Source organism: Callorhinus ursinus, unplaced genomic scaffold, assembly GCF_003265705.2.
Source record: "Callorhinus ursinus isolate GAN/ISIS: 27379988/994484 unplaced genomic scaffold, GSC_fseal_2.0 scaffold21, whole genome shotgun sequence".
NCBI classification, from domain to species: Eukaryota; Metazoa; Chordata; class Mammalia; order Carnivora; family Otariidae; genus Callorhinus; species Callorhinus ursinus.
The window spans coordinates 11,876,577-11,894,798 of record NW_027397083.1 but is presented as its reverse complement, the minus strand read 5'-3'; the positions used below and the strand labels follow the sequence as shown (position 1 = coordinate 11,894,798).

Genomic DNA, 18,222 nt, shown 5'->3' with positions numbered 1-18,222 from the left:
CCACTCCAGCAACACTCAGTTTGTTTCCTGAGATTAAGAATTCCTCATGTCAGTGAGCTCATATGATACATGTCTTTCACTGATTCACTTATTTCACTCAGCATAACACCCTCCAGTTCCATCCACGTCATTGCAAATGGCAAGAACTCATTCTTTTGATGGCTGCATAATATTCCATTGTGTATATATACCACTTCTTCTTTATCCATTCATCTGTCGATGGGCATCTTGGCTGTTTCCACAGTTTGGCTATTGTGGACATTACTGCTATAAACATTGGGGTACACGTACCCCTTCGGATCCACACTTGTATCTTTGTGGTAAATACCCAGTAGTGCAATTGCTGGATCCTATGGTAGCTCTATTTTAAACTGTTTGAGGAACCTCCATACTGTTTTCCAAAGTGGCTGCACCAGCTTGCACTCCCACCAACAGTGTAGGAGGGTTCCTCTTTCTCCGCATCCCTGCCAACATCTGTCGTTTCCTGACTTGTTAATTTTAGCCATTCTGACTGGTGTGAGGTGGTATCTCATTGAGGTTTTGATTTGGATTTCCCTGATGCCGAGCGATGTTGAGCACTTTTTCATGTGTCTCTTGGCCATTTGGGTGTCTTCTTTGGAAAAATGTCTGTTCATGTCTTCTGCCCATTTCTTGATTGGATCATTTGTTCTTTGGGTGTTGAGTTTGATAAGTTCTTTATAGATTTTGGATACTAGCCCTTTATCTGATATGTCATTTGCAAATATTTTCTCCCATTCTGTCAGTTGTCTTTTGGTTTTGTGGACTGTTTCTTTTGCTGTGCAAAAGCTTTTTAACTTGATGAAATCCCAATAGTTCATTTTTGCCCTGGCTTCCCGTGCCTTTGGCGATGTTTCTAGGAAGAAGTTGCTGCGGCTGAGGTCAAAGAGGTTGCTGCCTGTGTTCTCCTTTACGATTTTGATGGACTCCTGTCTCACATCTAGGTCTTTCAACCATTTGGAGTCTATTTTTGTGTGTGGTGTAAGGAAATGGTCCAGTTTCATTCCTCTGCATGTGGCTGTCCAATTCTCCCAACACCATTTGTTGAAGAGGCTGTCTTTGTTCCATTGGACATTCTTTCCTGCTTTGTCAAAGATGAGTTGACCATAGAGTTGAGGGTCCATTTCTGGGCTCTCTATTCTCTTCCATTGATCTATGTGTCTGTTTTTGTGCCAGTACCAAACTGTCTTGATGATGACAGCTTTGTAATAGAGCTGGAAGTCCGGAATTGTGATGCCATCAGCTTTGCTTTTCTTTTTCAAGATTCCTCTGGCTATTCAGGGTCTCTTCTGGTTCCATACAAATTTTAGGATTATTTGTTCCATTTCTTTGAAAAAAGTGGATGGTATTTTGATGTGGATTGCATTGAATGTGTAGATTGCTCTAGGTAGCATTGACATCTTCACAATGTTGGTTCCTCTGATCCATGAGCATGGAATGTTTTTCCATTTCTTTGTGTCTTCCTCAATTTCTTTCATGAGTATTTTATAGTTTTCTGAGCACAGATCCTTTGCCTCTTTGGTTAGATTTATTCCTAGGTATCTTGTGGTTTTGGGTGCAATTGTAAATGGGATCGACTCCTTAATTTGTCTCTCTTCTGTCTTGCTGTTGGTGTATAGGAATGCCACTGATTTCTGTGCATTGGTTTTATATCCTGCCACTTTACTGAATTCCTCTATGAGTTCTAGCAGTTTTGGGTTGGAGTCTTTGGGTTTTCCACATACAGTATCATATCATCTGCTAAGAGTGAGAGTTTGACTTCTTCTTTGCCGATTTGGATGCCTTTGATTTCTTCTTGTTGTCTGATTGATGTGGCTAGGACTTCTAATACTATGTTGAATAGCAGTGGTGATAGTGGAAATCCTTGCCGCGTTCCTGACCTTAGGGGGAAAGTTCTCAGCTTTTCCCCATTGAGAATGATATTTGCTGTAGGTTTTTCATAGATGGCTTTTATGATATTGAGACATGTACCCTCTATCTGTATACTCTGAAGAGTTTTGATCAAGAAAGGATGCTGTACATTGTCAAATGCTTTTTCAGCATCTATTGAGAGGATCATATGATTCTTGTTCTTTCTTTTGTTAATATGTTGTATCATGTTGATTGATTTGTGGGTGTTGAACCAACCTTGCAGCCCAGGGATAAATCCCACTTGGTCATGGTGAATAATCCTTTTAATGTACTGTTGGATCCTATTGGCTAGTATTTTGGCGAGAATGTTTGCATCTATATTCATCAAGGATAATGGTCTGTAATTCTCCTTTTTGATGGGGTCTTTGTCTGGTTTTGGGATCAAGGTAATGCTGGCCTCATAAAATGAGTTTGGAAGTTTCCCTTCCATTTCTATTTTTTGGAACAGTTTCAGGAGAATAGGTATTAATTCTTCTTGAAATGTTTGGTAGAATTCCCCTGGGAAGCCATCTGGCCCTGGGCTTTTATTTGTTGGGAGATTTTTGATGACTGCTTCAATTTCCTTAGTGGTTATAGGTCTGTTTAGGATTTCTATTTCTTCCTGGTTCAATTTTGGTAGTTGATACATCTCTAGGAATGCACCCATTTCTTCCAGGTTACCTATCTAATTTGCTGCCATAGAGTTGCTCATAATATGTTCTTAAAATTGTTTGTATGTCTTTGGTGTTGGTTGTGATCTCTCCTCTTTCATTCATGATTTTGTTGATTTGGGTCATTTCTCTTTTCTTTTTGATAAGTCTGGCCAGGGGTTTATCAATCTTGTTAATTCTTTCAAAGAACCAGCTCCTAGTTTCATTGATCTGTTCTACTGTTCCTTTGGTTTCTATTTCATTGATTTTTGCTCTGATCTTTATGATTTCTCTTCTCCTGCTGGGTTTAGGCTTTATTTGCTCTGTTTTCTCTAGCTCCTTTAGGTGTAGGGTTAGGTTGTGTATTTGAGACCTTTCTTGTTTCTTGAGAAAGGCTTGTATTGTTATATACTTTCCTTTCAAGCCTGCCTTTGCTGTATCCCAAAGATTTTGAACAGTTGTGTTTTCATTTTCATTGGTTTCCATGAATTTTTTAATTCTTCTTTAATTTCCTGGTTGACCCATTCATTCTTTAGTAAGATTATCTTTAGCCTCCATGTATTTGAGTTCCTTCCGACTTTCCTCTTGTGATTGAGTTCTAGTTTCAAAGCATTGTGGTCTGAAAATATGCAGGGAATAATCCCAATCTTTTGGTAGTGTTTGAGACCTGATTTGTGACCTAGGATGTGATCTATTCTGGAGAATGTTCCATGGGCACTAGAGAAGAATGAGTATTCCATTGCTTTGGGATGGAATGTTCTGAATATGTCTTTGAGGTCCATTTGGTCTATTGTGTCTTTTAAAGTCTTCATTTCCTTGTTGATCTTTTGCTTAGAAAATCTGTCCGTTTCAGTGAGGGGGGTGTTAAAGTCCCCCACTATTATTGTTTTGTTGTCAATGTGTTTCTTTGCTTTTGTTATTAATTGCCTTATATAATTGGGTGCTCCCATGTTCGGGGCATAGATATTTACAATTGTTAGATCTTTTTGTTGGATAGACCCTTTAAGTAGGATATAGTGTCCTTCCTCATCTCTTATTACAATCTTTGTTTTAAAATCTAATTAGTTGTTATAAGGATTGCCACTCCAGCTTTCTTTTGGTATCCATTAGCATGGTAAATTGTTTTCCACCCCCTCACTTTCAGTGTGGGGGTGTCTTTGGGTCTAAAATGAATCTCCTGCAGATAGCATATTGATGGGTCTTATTTTTTAATCCAATCTGATAGCCTGTATCTTTTGATTGGGGCATTTAGCCCATTTACATTCAGGGTAACTATTGAAAGTTATGAATTTAGTGCCATTGTATAGCCTGTAAGGTGACTGTGACTGTATATTGTCTGTGTTCCTTTCTGGTCTATGCTGCTTTTAGGCTCTCTCTTTGCTTAGAGGACCCCTTTCAAAATTTATTGGAGGGCTGGTTTTGTGTTTGCAAATTCCTTTAGTTTTTGTTTGTCCTGGAAACTTTTTATCTTTCCTTCTATTTTCAATGACAGCCTAGCTGGATATAGTATTCTTGGCTGCATATTTTTCTCGTTTAGTGCTCTGACGATATCATGCCAGTCCTTTCTGGCCTGCCAGGTCTCTGTGGATAGGTCTGTTGCGAATCTAATGTTTCTACCATTATAGGTTACATATCTCTTCTCCTGAGCTGCTTTCAAGATTTTCTCTTCGTCTTTGAGACTCGTACGTTTTACTATTAGATGTCGGGGTGTTGACCTATTTTTATTGGTATTGAGAGTGGTTCTCTGTGCCTCCTGGATTTTGATGCCTGTTTCCTTCCCTGCATTAGGGAAGTTCTCTGCTATAATTTGCTCCAAGATACCTTCTGCCCCCCTCTCTCTTTCTTCTTCTTCTGGGATCCCAATTATTCTAATGTTGTTTTGTCTTATCGTTTCACTTATCTCTCTAATTCTGCCCTCGTGATCCAGTAGTTGTTTATCTCTCTTTCTCAGCTTCTTTATTTTCCGTCATTTGGTCTTCTATATCGTTGATTCTGTCTTCTGCCTCATTTATCCTAGCACTTAGTGCCCCCATTTTTTATTGTACCTCATTAATAGTCTTTTTGATTTTGACTTGGTTAGATTTTAGTTCTTTGATTTCTCCAGAAAGGGTTTCTCTAATAACTTCCATGGTTTTTCAAGCCCAGCTAGTATCTTTAAAATCATGATTCTGAACTCTAGGTCCGACATCACAGTAATGTCCGTATTTAGTAGGTGCCTGGCAGATGCTACTATCTCTTGTTCTTTTTGCTGAGGTGATTTTTTTTTGTCTTGTCATTTTGTCCAGAGGAGAACAGATGAATGAGAGAACAAAATGCTAAGTGATTAACAACGTCCCCAGCAAATATACTCTAAACAAATCAGAAAAGACCTGAAACCAGGGGAAAAGAAAGGGAAAGAATGAAAAAAGGAAGAGAAAAAAAAGAAGAAAGAAAAAGAAAAAGATAAAAACAAACCAAAACAGAACAAAACAATTTTGGTCTGTTAGAAGAAAGTTCCTCCTAAAATTTTAAAGAAAGAAAGACTTATATATTTACAAAATAAGGGTTGATACAATGAAGGGATAGAAGATGACTGTAAAGATGAAAATTATAAAAGATTTTATAAAAAGAATTGATAAGAAGTTGTCTGAAAAAAGAAAGAAGATTTAAAAAAAAAAGGAAGAGAATGTGATCAGGTAAGAAACTAGAACAAAGCCATACACAGTGAATTAGGGTATATTTTGATCTGTTAGAAGAAACTGTATCTCAAAATTTTAAAGAGAGAACAACTTATATATGTATATATGCCAAAAATAATGGTATCTACTATGAAGTGATAGAATATGACTCTAAAAATGAAAAATAAAAAATGTTTTTTTTAAAAAAGGGATTGATAAGATGTTGGTGGAAAAAGGGAAAAAGAAAATTAAAAAAAAACAGTTAAAAAAATTAACTTTGAAAAACTAATGAATCATGGTAAAAAAGCCATGAATTCTATGTGCAGTATTCCCCTAGCGCTGGAGTTCTCCCATTTTCCTTGATCTGTAAACTTGGTCTTGGCTGGCTGTTTGTGCTGATCTTCTGGGGGAGGGGCCTGTTTCCATGGTTCCCCAATGTCTTTGTGGGAGGCGGAATTGCCCCGCCCTTGCCGGTCCAGGCTAAGCAATCTGCTCGGGTTTGCTCTCGGGAGCTTTTTTTCCCTGCAAGCTTTCCGTGCAGCTTTAGAGGACAAGAGTGAAAACGGTGGCTTCCTTCTGCCCGGTGGAGCGGAGAACTTGGGGCCCAATTCGCTCCCCAGTGCGCCCCCAGAGAAAAGCAGTCAGTCACTCCCGTGTCCGCGGTCTCCGGCCGCTCTCCGTGCTCACCCAGCCTGTGACCGAGCGTTGCTATCTCTGGCACCCGACCCGGTGTGGAGTCTCCAAACCCAGCAGATCCCTGCGGTGCGCTCCCTCGCCGCTCCTCCTGGGGGAGGAAGAGGAGTCTCCCGGGATCTGCTGCTTTTGGGTCCCTGCTGGAGGAGCAGTGGCCCGACTGTGTTGCTGATCACAGTTTATGGCCACCCTGAGCTGAGAGCCCGCGCCTTGGCTCTGTCTCTGCAGCCGGCTTCCCCGCTCCCATACCTGGGAGCTCTGCCACACTCAGGCACCCCTGGTCTTTCTGTGACTCCCAGGGTCCTGAGACCACACTGTCGCGCGATGGTTCCACCCCCGGCTTAGCCACTGGAGCGACGTCCCTCAGCGGAGCCGACTTCTAAAAGTCCCGATTTTGTGCTCGCTGCTCTATCACTTGCCAAAAGCGGCGGACGGAGGCCCCCTCCCCTGCCATCTATCCTCCTGAAAATCGCCTCGGATTCACTTCTCCGCACGTCCTACCTTCCAGTAAGTGGTTGTTTTTCTGTTCAGAGTTGTTGCTATTCTTCTCTTCGATCTCCTGTTGAGTTCATAGGTTTTCAGAATGGTTTGATCCCTATTCAGCTGAATTCCTGAGACCAGAGGAAATCCAGGTCTCCTAGTCCTCCGCCATCTTGCTCCTCTCAAAGTTATTCTTAAGTTTTATGGGCCAAGAGGTAGAATCAAGGATATCGTTTAAGTATATAGTCATTTAAAATGATCATTTTATTATGTTCAGTTAGCCTAAGTGAACATAATAAAAAATAAAAAAATAAAAATGAAATAACATAAAATGAACAATTTAAGAATGTAAATAACATTCTTATTTGGTGGCCAAATTTGGTTCTTGGACCATATAGTTTGCTAGTCCTTGATCTAGATTATTGGTTTGTTACTAGGTACAAAATTCTGAAGCACAAAGAATAAAAAAGAAAGTGTTCAAGTCACATATAAACTATTGGGAAAATAAGAAGCAAACATAGATCAGTTTGCGTGCTGCTTCTTAGTTGAGTGCTTTGTCTTCTCAAAGAAATAGTATTATATAACAGCCTGTATAGTCTCTGGCTTCCAGTTCTCTATTTTAGCCAAGGCTGAATTCAATAATAGGGGATTTATAATTTTCTATATGCCCAGTAATACAAGGTATATGTCAGAAAGGGAGATCCCAAGGTAAAATGTTGAAACAGATGTTTTCATTATGTGAATTAAATCCTTGTTTTTAAAGAAAACTATTTAAAAAAAAATAAAGAAAAGTCATTTGTTGAGAAGATAATAGTTCTCATCATTTGTGGGTTTTTTTTGTTTGTTTTGCTCAATAAATTACATCAACATAAAAATATTCATAAAATTTTAACAATTAGATTTAGAAGACTTTTTACATATACAGGTCATTGTGTTAATGTTTCCATCTTCAAAAAGTAGATGTAATTAACAGGATTTTTAAATTATTATTCTTAAAGATTTTTAAAGGCCCAGATTTTATTCTGTGCATCTTGTGCGGGAAGGCATATTCTCTCATGCTTTAAAACAACAAATATTACCTGAATTGTTTTCTATATTTTATACAAGAGTAACAAACATGCAATGAATATATAAACTAACAAAGACTAGAGGACTAGCTAAATCATGTTTTCTATGTGAGATATGTTGTTCACTACTGGGTTTCCATGGGTACATTCTTTGAATTCTCCAACATTCAATTTTATTTTATTTTTAAAATTGGAGTATGACGGGGACTACACTGATTTTTTTTAAATAAACATCCTGTGAGATTACATATATATCATACATATTATATATATAAACATCTTTGGGATGGTCATATATTTACTATGTGGAAAGTACTCCCTAAAGGTTGACTATTTCCTATGATTACAAATAGAACTCTTAGATATTAAAGATATTAAAGATTAAAGTATAAATTATTACCAATTTATTTTTGATTCAATCATTTATGGACTGAATGGTTGATAGGTGAAGAGAGACAAGTCAAAAAATGAGAAGATAGAGGGGTATATGCCTACTACCTCAGTACAGAAAACTACATTAAGTGAACACCATTAGAGAAAAGGTAATAGAGCTATTTTATAATATAAATTACTTTTTAATTGAGTAAAGAAAAAAAAAATTTTTGATGCTTCTCTTGACATCAAGTTGGATTAGAAGTTTGAGGTGTTTTTGTAAAAGAGAACTCATAGTCATTCATATCTGCTTCTGATACAGTAAATGATCCCTCCTTTCAATACTCCCTGATCTAGGAAAAAAAGAAAAAAAAGCTAAAACAATCAGAAAAAAAAATAAGTGTTTTACAGATTATATGACTGAACACGTAGAATATATAGAAAATCCAAAAGAATATGCATATACATATTTATAAGTGAATTAGACAAGATAAAGCAATACAAAGCTAGTGAAAAAAATCTATTTTCCATAAAATAATAACAAGCAAATAAAAATCATATAAAACCATTTATAAAAACACCAAGATATATCATGCAAGCAGGAATAAATCTAACAAACATACACAAGACTTCTGTTTGGGGAAAAATATGGAGAATAATTAAAGAAAATAGATGGATAAATAGCAGATAATACATGATCAAAGATTGCAAGATTGATTAGTATAAGCATTCCACTTCTTTCCAAATTAATTTATAGACAAAATGCAATCTTACTAATTCCCAACCCTTGTGTTTTTCATTTGTAAAAGTTGATGAGTTGATTCTAAAATACACATTGAGATGTGTGAAGGTCCAGGAATAGACAAGATATCTTTCAAGAAGTACATCATTGGTATATCTGGTCTACTATTTAGCAGGAATTATTTTAAAAGCTGTAATAATTAAAAGAACGTGATATTGTTGCTAGGTTAGACAAATACAGAGAACAGAATAGAAAATTCAGAAATAGACTCATATATAGAAATTTGATATACAGTAATTTAGCAATATAGAGCACTGTATTAAAAAAAGTCAAGATGCTTGCTGTGTAGATATCAATACATAAAAAAAACTTGATACCTTCAACACATGAATATCAAGCCTAGATTGATTTTAAATTCAAATATAAAAGTAAAAAAAACAGTAAAATTTTTAAAGAATTTTATAGGAAAATTTTTAACCCCTAAAGGATGGAAATAATTTAACAAGAGAAAGAAAGCACTGTTCATAATGGAGAAGATTAACAGATAAGACTGTATAAAATGATCTTGCCCACTAGATATCTTTTATCTAATAAGGATGTTTTAGTTATATTTTGGAAATTAGTTCTGATCTTTTAGAAATGGAAGCTGATTATTTTTTTACAGGTAAAATAATATATAAATATATATCTTGGAATTTCTACTACAAAATGATCCAGTGGTGTGTGAAAGTGGATGAGGCAGAGATGAAACTAGATTGTCCATGGAGCAATAATTCTTGCGATAATGATAGACATAGGTTCATTATGCTCTTTTTGCAAATTTTCACTTACATACTTGAAAATTTTCACAATAAAATAGTTAAGTCAACAAAGTAGGAAAAATCATTTGCCACACATGTAGTTGTCAATTAGCTCATATTCTGAATTGATAAAGAATCCCTATGAACCAGTGGGACATAAAGGTGAGAGAACAATGGCTAAGAGATTTGAACAGATATTAGACAAAAGAAGACATTCAGGTTTCCAATAATCATAAGAAAGGGGATCAATATCAGTAGCCATAAAGGAAGTGTAAATTAAAATTATAGTGAAATACCACTGCATTCCCACCAGAATGGCTAAAATTAAAATAAACAAACAAAAAAACGATTGACCATACAAAGTTCTGGCAAGGACATGGCACAAACAGAACTCTTAGATATTAAAGATTAAAGTATAAATTACCAATGGCCTTTGAGGTCTCAGTAGGCTTCCCAGGCCCACAAACCAGAAAGGTGCCAGAGACTGGATCACAGATCTTAACTAGATGGAAAGCCAGAATGCCAAACGCCGTGACTGTGTAATTTTTCCCCCCTGGAGGTACTCTCCTTGCATCATCAAGAAATAGAGATCATATTGACCAATGGTGTCAGGATTTAAAAATTATCTACCTTCAAAATAATACCATTGGGGAAATTTAAAATGTTAGCAAACTCAAGAAACACGAATATTTCAATTTAGCTTTTAACAACCCTGAAAAAAAATGGAAAATTTGGAAGGATCTGAAGGGCTGGCAAAATTTAGCTTGACTGTATAGTTCACTGGAGAGCTGAACAACACTAAACCCCACAGCACAGCATCTATCTGAAGGAGCTCTTTTGCATGGGTAACTCGAGTACTGAATTTGAATGATACAGGAGGTTGGTGGTGGCAATTCTTCAACAAAGTGCAGGATGATAAAGAAAGGGTGCTCAGAAGGGATTCAATAATCACAGAATTAGTCAGTAATTAGGCAGAAAAAAACATATTGTTTCAAATGTGCCAAAGACAGAAACATGTGGCTCAGAGGAAACTTCAAAAACAGCATAAAAACAGACAAGAAAAGTTACCCAGGCTTTGCCAGGCATTGGTACACAGATATCACTACTATCCTATCATCTTTAGAGAACAAAGACCACCAGATGCTAGAAATACAAGACACAGAACTCAATCAAAAGAAGTCAGATGAAAGCAAAGTAGACCTAGCATTCTGGCATAACCTCTCTGAGTTTACTCCTGAATCTATACTGGAAACTCTTAGACAGATGGAAAAATAATGGAAAGACCAAGAAAAATTAAGTGCTACAAAGAAGAAAGGGAAACTACCAGAACTTTGATCAGTGAAGAGGGAAAAGCCCTGAAAATAAATGAACCCAAACTCGACTTCTCTGTGAAAGATGATGAAAGACATAACCAGATCATCCTGGATCTTGTTGTCTATAGGTATAGGTAATTGATGTTGATGTGCAGTCAACTTATATGTGTATAATGGGCAAAGGAAAGTCTGTTCAGCTTGTAGTTCCTGTTGAAGTCAAACCTTAAAGCGGCTGTGCTAGAAAATCTCAGACAACAGGGTAAGTTTAGTAATTTACATGTGCAAAATAGAAGTAATTACAGGGGGCAGAAAAGCACCCAGGTCTGTGAAAACTACCTTGAACATTAGCAGAGAGCAAACAAAAGAAGCAAACAAACAGAAACTAGAAGTAGGTTCTAACAACCACACAGTCCCTATGTAGCTGATATAATTCAAAAGGAAAAATACTCACCCAGAAGTGTTAGATTTGAACAAAAATTATACCAATTGAAAAAGATCCACACTTGGCAGATAACCCTGGAATGCCTCTATTGATTTGAAACATCAGATATGACCCATGAGACTTAGTTGTACTCAGTGCAAAGAGTGTATATATAATATTTAGGGAGTAAACAGAGTTGTTTATCAAATGTTACTATGCTAATGTTTTCACTTTCCCATTTTGTATCATACTACTTAAACTAGTTTAAAGTTAAAAGGAGTACCTAAATATTCTATAGCTGATTATTTGTCTATGTAAAGTTTCGGCTAATGAAAATACTTTGTAGGACATTTTGGAATCATCTACTATATTTGAACCTATGCATATCCCAAAAAGTATAGTTTTGGGGGATACTTGAGACAAAAGCATAACAGAAAAATTAATTGTGGAAGATTGGTACAAGACACCATTTCTATAGGATAAATAAGGAAAAATGTAAACATAAATATACATAATGTAAAATCTATCATCTATCTATCGTCTATCATCTATCATCATCATCATCATCATCATCTATCATCTATCATTTATCTATCTATATGTATCTATCATCTATCTATCATCATCTATCTATCATCATCTATCTAAGAATCCTATATAAGGTTCATTTAAAGCTGTTAAGTTAGGTGCCTCCTTAGCACAGTAGGCAGCGCTTCAGTCTCATAAAACTGGAAAGTTAATCTACAGTGTTAACATTTAAGTACCTATAGGAAGAAGGAGAGGTAGTGAATGAGGTAAGACCAGGACATCAGGTGCATCTGGGATGCTGGCCATGTTTTATTTATTGCCCTATTTTGAGGTTTCAGAAGTGCCCATGTTTTGATAATTTATGGGCGTTTACAGTTAAGTTTTGTGTTCTGTTTATGTGTGGTATACTTTCATATATGCTTGGGAAAAGGAAGTTAGCTTAAAGAAATATTTGACAATGCATTTGGTAAGTGCAGTGTATATGAAATGTCAAGGAATACAAATAAGCAGTAATCAGTCTTTAAGTTGTCACTATTGGAGAATGACAGCAGAAATCTTTAAATGTCAATTTGCCTGAATTCTAATAGACTCTTGGAGTTCTTTTAGTTTGGAGCTTTAATAATTCATTCATAAGTTAAGAGCTAGAGTTTTGCTTAATATCTAAGAGGGTTATTCTACTTAAAGCATAAAACAGCTTTGTACTGTTTTTCCTTAGCGGTTTATGCTAAGACAATGCAAACCTACTCTTTAGATAGGAATTATTCTCATGTTTATCCCATGGGTATCTCGAAAAATTCTTTGACCTTATTAATGTCGTTTCTGAAGATCCAAAATCCCTAATCTAAACCAATTGATTATTTTACTTTAACGAATATCCATCTTTTATGTTTATTTGTAGCACTTAGCACTTGAGAGTCTTTTTAAAAAATCTGATCATTGACTCTAATATTTGAGCTTCTACTTATCATTAGGTAAGCCTGATTTGTCTGTGTCAACATAGTACCTAATATTCTTGAGGAAAAAAACACTATTTTTTAGAAGATTCAATGTCAAATGGTGTCTGATTGGATTAGAATCAGGTTAATATTCTTATAACTCTGAGGTTATTGTCTTTGATAATAAAGGTTTTAAATCCCTACCACTAACTTAAAAACCAAAGCAAAAAATGCCTCCATTTTGCTGGGACAGATAGTTCTCCTTTAATATTCTTATAGTAACAGGATGCTCCTTTTTTTTTTTAATACACTTCTGAACGAAGCTGAAGAGACTACTTGTGAATCACACATACTAGATTCACTGGTGCTGCAGTTAATGCCTAGAAAGGAACGGAGATATCATCTCTTCATTAAAAAACAAAAACAAAAACCCACTACATCAAAAACTAATGATGTACTGTATGGTGACTAACATAACATAATAAAATTAAATTAAATTAAAAAAATACATCCTGGAAGTGCCATTTTTAAAGAAACAGGAAAACTAGCTTAGTATATATCAGCTCAATATTTAATGCTTATTTAGAAAAAATAATATGAAACATGAAATATTATACTACTACTAAACACCTCAGGGTGCTTTAAAAACTGAAAACTAAAGGATTTTAATAAAGGCTGTCACATGGATTATACATATATATTGTACATATGTGTGTAAACACACACATGCACATATATATACACACACACATTACGCATCATCAGGAATTCCATATACATTATGGCAAGTACTTCTCATTTTAACACAGCAAAGTGTATTGCTCCATGTCTGGAGATAAAAAGATTTAAGACCCAGATGGGTAGTGTGTGTCTGAGATTCTCTGGCGAGATGCCAGCGTGGGTGGGGTACCTAGTCTGTGCCAGAAACCACACCGTGGGGTTTCATACACTGTTTTATCTAATTATATATTCTTTAGCCTCCTGCACATACACACACATATACACACCTACAAGGCCATTATTATTCCAGTTTTGCTGATGAGAAAACAAAGACTTTCAAAAGTTACATCACTTAAAAACTTAGAGTGAATTTTTAAGGCTATAGATTTATAATAAGACAGATCTGAGTTTACATTCCTATTTCCATCACCAGGTACTTAAACTCATATAAGTTTATTACTTTACAAATGTGGCAATATATTTAATCAATAGGACTTTTGTGATTATTAAATAAAATAATATATTTTTAAAAAGGCAAACTTTAAAGAGAGCAAACTGAGGGTTACTGGAGGGGTGGATGGGGAGGTGGGTTAAATGGGTAATGGGGGTTAAGGAGGGCACTTGTGATGAGCACTGGGTGTTGTGTGTAAGTGATGAACCACTAAATTTTACACCTGAAACTAACATTACACTGTATGTTAACCAACTGGAATTTAAATAAAAACTTGGGGGGAGGCAAAGAGGCATTAAACATAAAAAACCCCACATGTAGGGGCCCTGGGTAGCTTAGTCGTTAAGCATCTACCTTCGGCTCAGGTCATGGTCCCAGGGTCCTTGTATCGAGCCCCACATTGGGCTCCCCGCTCAGAGGGAAGCCTGCTTCTCCCTCTCCCACTCCCCCTGTTTGTGCTCCCTCTCTCACTGTCTCTCTGTCAAATAAATAAATAAATCTTAAGAAAAAACCCACATGTGGCTTTAAAAATATTACAAGTTGTAAGTGATGTATTTCTAAAGGAGAAGAAATGAGAATATTGCATAATAAAAAACTACAGGTCATCAAAAACTATAGCAACTCTTACAAGGACCAAAATTTTCTTTAAGAAAAAAGAAATACCCTTTAAAATAAATGAGCATTTACTGCATCTCTGCAAGGATATGTGCATAGTGTGCTTTTCTAGTACTTTTTGGGTAAAATCAAATTTTTTTTTGAAATTATGACAACATGAGTTGTTGACAACAAGTGATTGTTGACAACATGAATGAATAAAAATAGTTTAGCTATTGTTGCTTTCCTTCTAATGGAATTTAAATAGAGTTTAATAAAGCTTAAAGTATCACTCAATTATAGCATATGTTCCCTTGTCTTCTGAATAAAAATTTTAAAATGTAACTCCATACCTGTATCTGTACTTTGGCTAAAGCAATAAGTAAAAAAGAACGTATTTTTACAGAAACTAAGTAAAATAATAACAAATACTTAAAATATCCATATCTCAAAGGCTCCTCAGTCCTAGTGTTTTATTCTGATTGGAAGCATGAAGATCATTATTCTTTAATGAATGGCATTATTAAATGCTCTGTCATGTATTCTGTTTTTTCTCCATGTTCATCAGTTTTGTTTCTTAAATTCCATATATGAGTGAAATCATATGGCATTTGCCTTTCTTTGACTGACTTATTTCGCTCAGCTTGATACTCTCTAGCTCCATTCACTTCATTGCAAATGGCAACATTTCATTCTTTTTGATGGCTGAGTAATATTCCATATATTCCTCAAGTACACAGCACATCTTTATCCATTCATCTTTTGATGGACATTTGGGCTCTTTCCATGTTTTGGCTATTGTTGATAAAACTGCTATAAACATTAGGGTGCATGTATCCCTTCAAATCACTATTTTTGTATCCTTTGGGTAGATACCTAGTAGTGCAATTGCTGGGTCATAGGGTAGTTCTATTTTTTAACTTTTTGAGGAACCTCCACACTGTTTTCCAAAGTGGATGCACCAGTTTGCATTCCCACAGTGTAAGAGCCTTCCCCTTTCTCTGCCTCTTTGCCAATCCCTGTTGTTTCCTGCGTTGTTGTTTTTAGCCATTCTGACTGGTGTGAAGTGGTATGTCATTGTAGTTTTGATTTGCATTTCCCTGCTGGTGAGTGAGGTTGAGCGTCTTTTCATGTGTCTGTTAGCCATTTGTATATCTTCTTTGGAAAAATGTCCACTCATAAAGCTATATGTGATTTTGACATAGACTGTTTAGGTACTATATCTCCTACCCACCCTTCCACAATCCCACCATCTGGTCCACCTGATAAAGCAAATGTTTTTCATTATTATGGATAATGGGCCACCAGAGTTTGGGTCAATATGGAAGAGGATTATTGTACTATGAATAGTTCTTGCCTGAGTATTCTTGAGACCACTTAATAGTTCCATGAAATTAATATCTTTTGGTCACTAATGGACTCCCAAGTAAGAGAGAATTTTCTTGCCTGACTTGCCTTGAACTAGGACATTGGTCTTTTCCTGCCCTTGGACTCAAATTAAAACCTAAGTTTTTATTGGGTCTTTAGCCTGACTGCTTTTGGATTGGAACTTAATACCATTAGTTCACCTGGTTCTCAGGCTTTTGAACTCAGACTGGATTTACACCGTTGGTTTTCCTGGATGTCCAGCTGGCTCACTATAGATCTTGGGACTTCTCACCGTCCATAATCATTTGAGATGAAATGTACACACACAACAATATTCCTATTATATATATGTGGTGCTGTTTCTCTGGGAAACCTTAACCAATACTGTGGCCATGTCAAAATTTATTTCATTCTTCCAATTACGTATTTGGAATCCTCAAAATACACTGGCTTAGTTATAAAACTCTTATGATACTTTGTTAAACATATTCTCTCCATATATATTCTCTCTCTACATATTTTTATATAAAAGTACATATTCTCTAGATAAATTGTATGGTATGCTGATGCGTATATATGGGCAGGTATAAATATACATATTTATAAAGTGGTGAAACAGCCTGGCGTAAAGTAGTTAAGCAATAAATACTTTTTAATATTGTTAAGTAAATCATACACATAAACATTTCTTTGATACTAAAATTGTCCTTGATTATATCTTCTAAAAAAAATAGTAAAGAAAGGATATTTGGCTTATTTTGAAAGTGATCTCAGCCTGTTCCCAGAGGATAGCTAGAAGGGTTCAACTTCACTTTAGAGAAATGAAAAAGATGATGCTTAGGTAACTTGTCCAGGGTCACAAGCCTTTTGTGGAGTAGAGTTGAGATCAGTATCCAGATGGTCTAAGGTAGCTCCATGCTCCCTTTGATTACACCATGCTGCCTCTCAATTTTACAAGTTCAAGATCTCAGAGGGTTTCTATTTGCTCATTTGTTTTGTTTCTTTTTCAGTCACTATCATAGGATTTGGGGCCATGGCAACAGCTGTTACACTGATGCTCCTTCCTTGCCAGTTCTCTGGGATGGCTGGCCATGTAAATGATGGTTGATTATCCTGTTGGCACAATTTTGTGCTTCTAACATCTCGGCCATATGGTCGTGTTTTCCCATTGGAAAATCTGACTAGTTTGTAAACTTTTTTCCTCAAGAGCAGAGACCATGACTCCTACTTCTTTGAAGATTTATTTTAGTACATATAAGAGCAAGAGCTTGATAAGCAAATGGAGATTCGGGCCCTTCCTCTTATCTTTCTGTCTAGCTAGAACACATGATTCCTCTATTAGTTTTCTATTGCTGCTGCACCACAAACTTAGTAGCTTAAAGCAATGCAAATATATTATCTGACAGCTCTGGAAATCAGAAGTCTGAAATGGATAGCCCCAGGCTAACATGAAGGGATCAGCATGGCTACATTCCTCTCTATAAACTCTAGAGGAGAATCCTGTTCTTCCTTTCCCAGCTTCTAGAGCCTGCCCATAATCCTTTGTTCTTCCATCTTCAAGCCAGCAACGGTAGATTGAATCTTTCTCAGATCACATCACTCTGATGCTCTGTTTCCATCACCTGTCTCCTATTCTCACTCAGACTCTTCTGCTTCTCTTCCTTACAAAGGACCCTTGTAATTACATTGGTTGACCTGTATAACGTAGGATACTCTCCTTATTTTAACCTGAGCTGGATAGCAATCTTAACTCCATCTGTAACTTTAACTCACTTTATCCATGTAGCAAACCATATTCACAAGTTCTGGGGATTAGTGTGTGGACATCTCTGAAGGTCTGTCCCACCTACCACAGTTCCGTTTTATCACTTGGCTTATTTCCTTACTTGTGTCTTCATTATCCAATTGTGAACTTTTTGAACATAATGTTCTAGCCTACCCATTTTATATACATCAATCCTAACATGGTTCCTACAGTGTAGAAGAGGTCAGATACATATTTTTTAATTTTTTTAATGTTATCATTTATTATGTTATGTTAGTCACCATACATTACATCGTTAGTTTTTGATGTAGTGTTCCATGATTCATTGTTTGCATATAACACCCAGTGATCTATGTAATATGTGCCCTCTTTATTTTTTTTAAAAGGATTTTATTTATTTATTTGAGAGAGAGAGAGAGAGAGTGCACGCACATGAGGGGGGGAGGGTCAGAGGGAGAAGCAGACTCCCCACGGAGCCGGGAGCCCGATGCGGGACTCGATCCCGGGACTCCAGGATCATGACCTGAGCCACCCAGGCGCCCCTATGTGCCCTCTTTAATACCCATCACTGGGCTAACCCATCCCCCCAACCCCTCCCCTCTAAAACCCTCAGTTTGTTTCTCGGAGTTCATAGTCTCTCATGGTTCATCTCCACCTCCAATTTCCCCCCCTTCATTTTTCCCTTCCTACTGTTTTCTTCTTCTTCTTCTCCTTCTTCTTCTTCTTCTTCTTCTTCTTCTTCTTCTTCTTCTTCTTCT

General features: G+C 36.4%; 1 pseudogene; it reads left to right on the top strand.

The window, feature by feature from the left end:
- The first annotated feature begins 10,383 nt into the window (after positions 1 to 10,383).
- On the top strand, positions 10,384 to 11,221 carry LOC112829774 (dynein axonemal assembly factor 11 pseudogene; annotated as a pseudogene).
- The last annotated feature ends 7,001 nt before the right edge of the window (positions 11,222 to 18,222 follow it).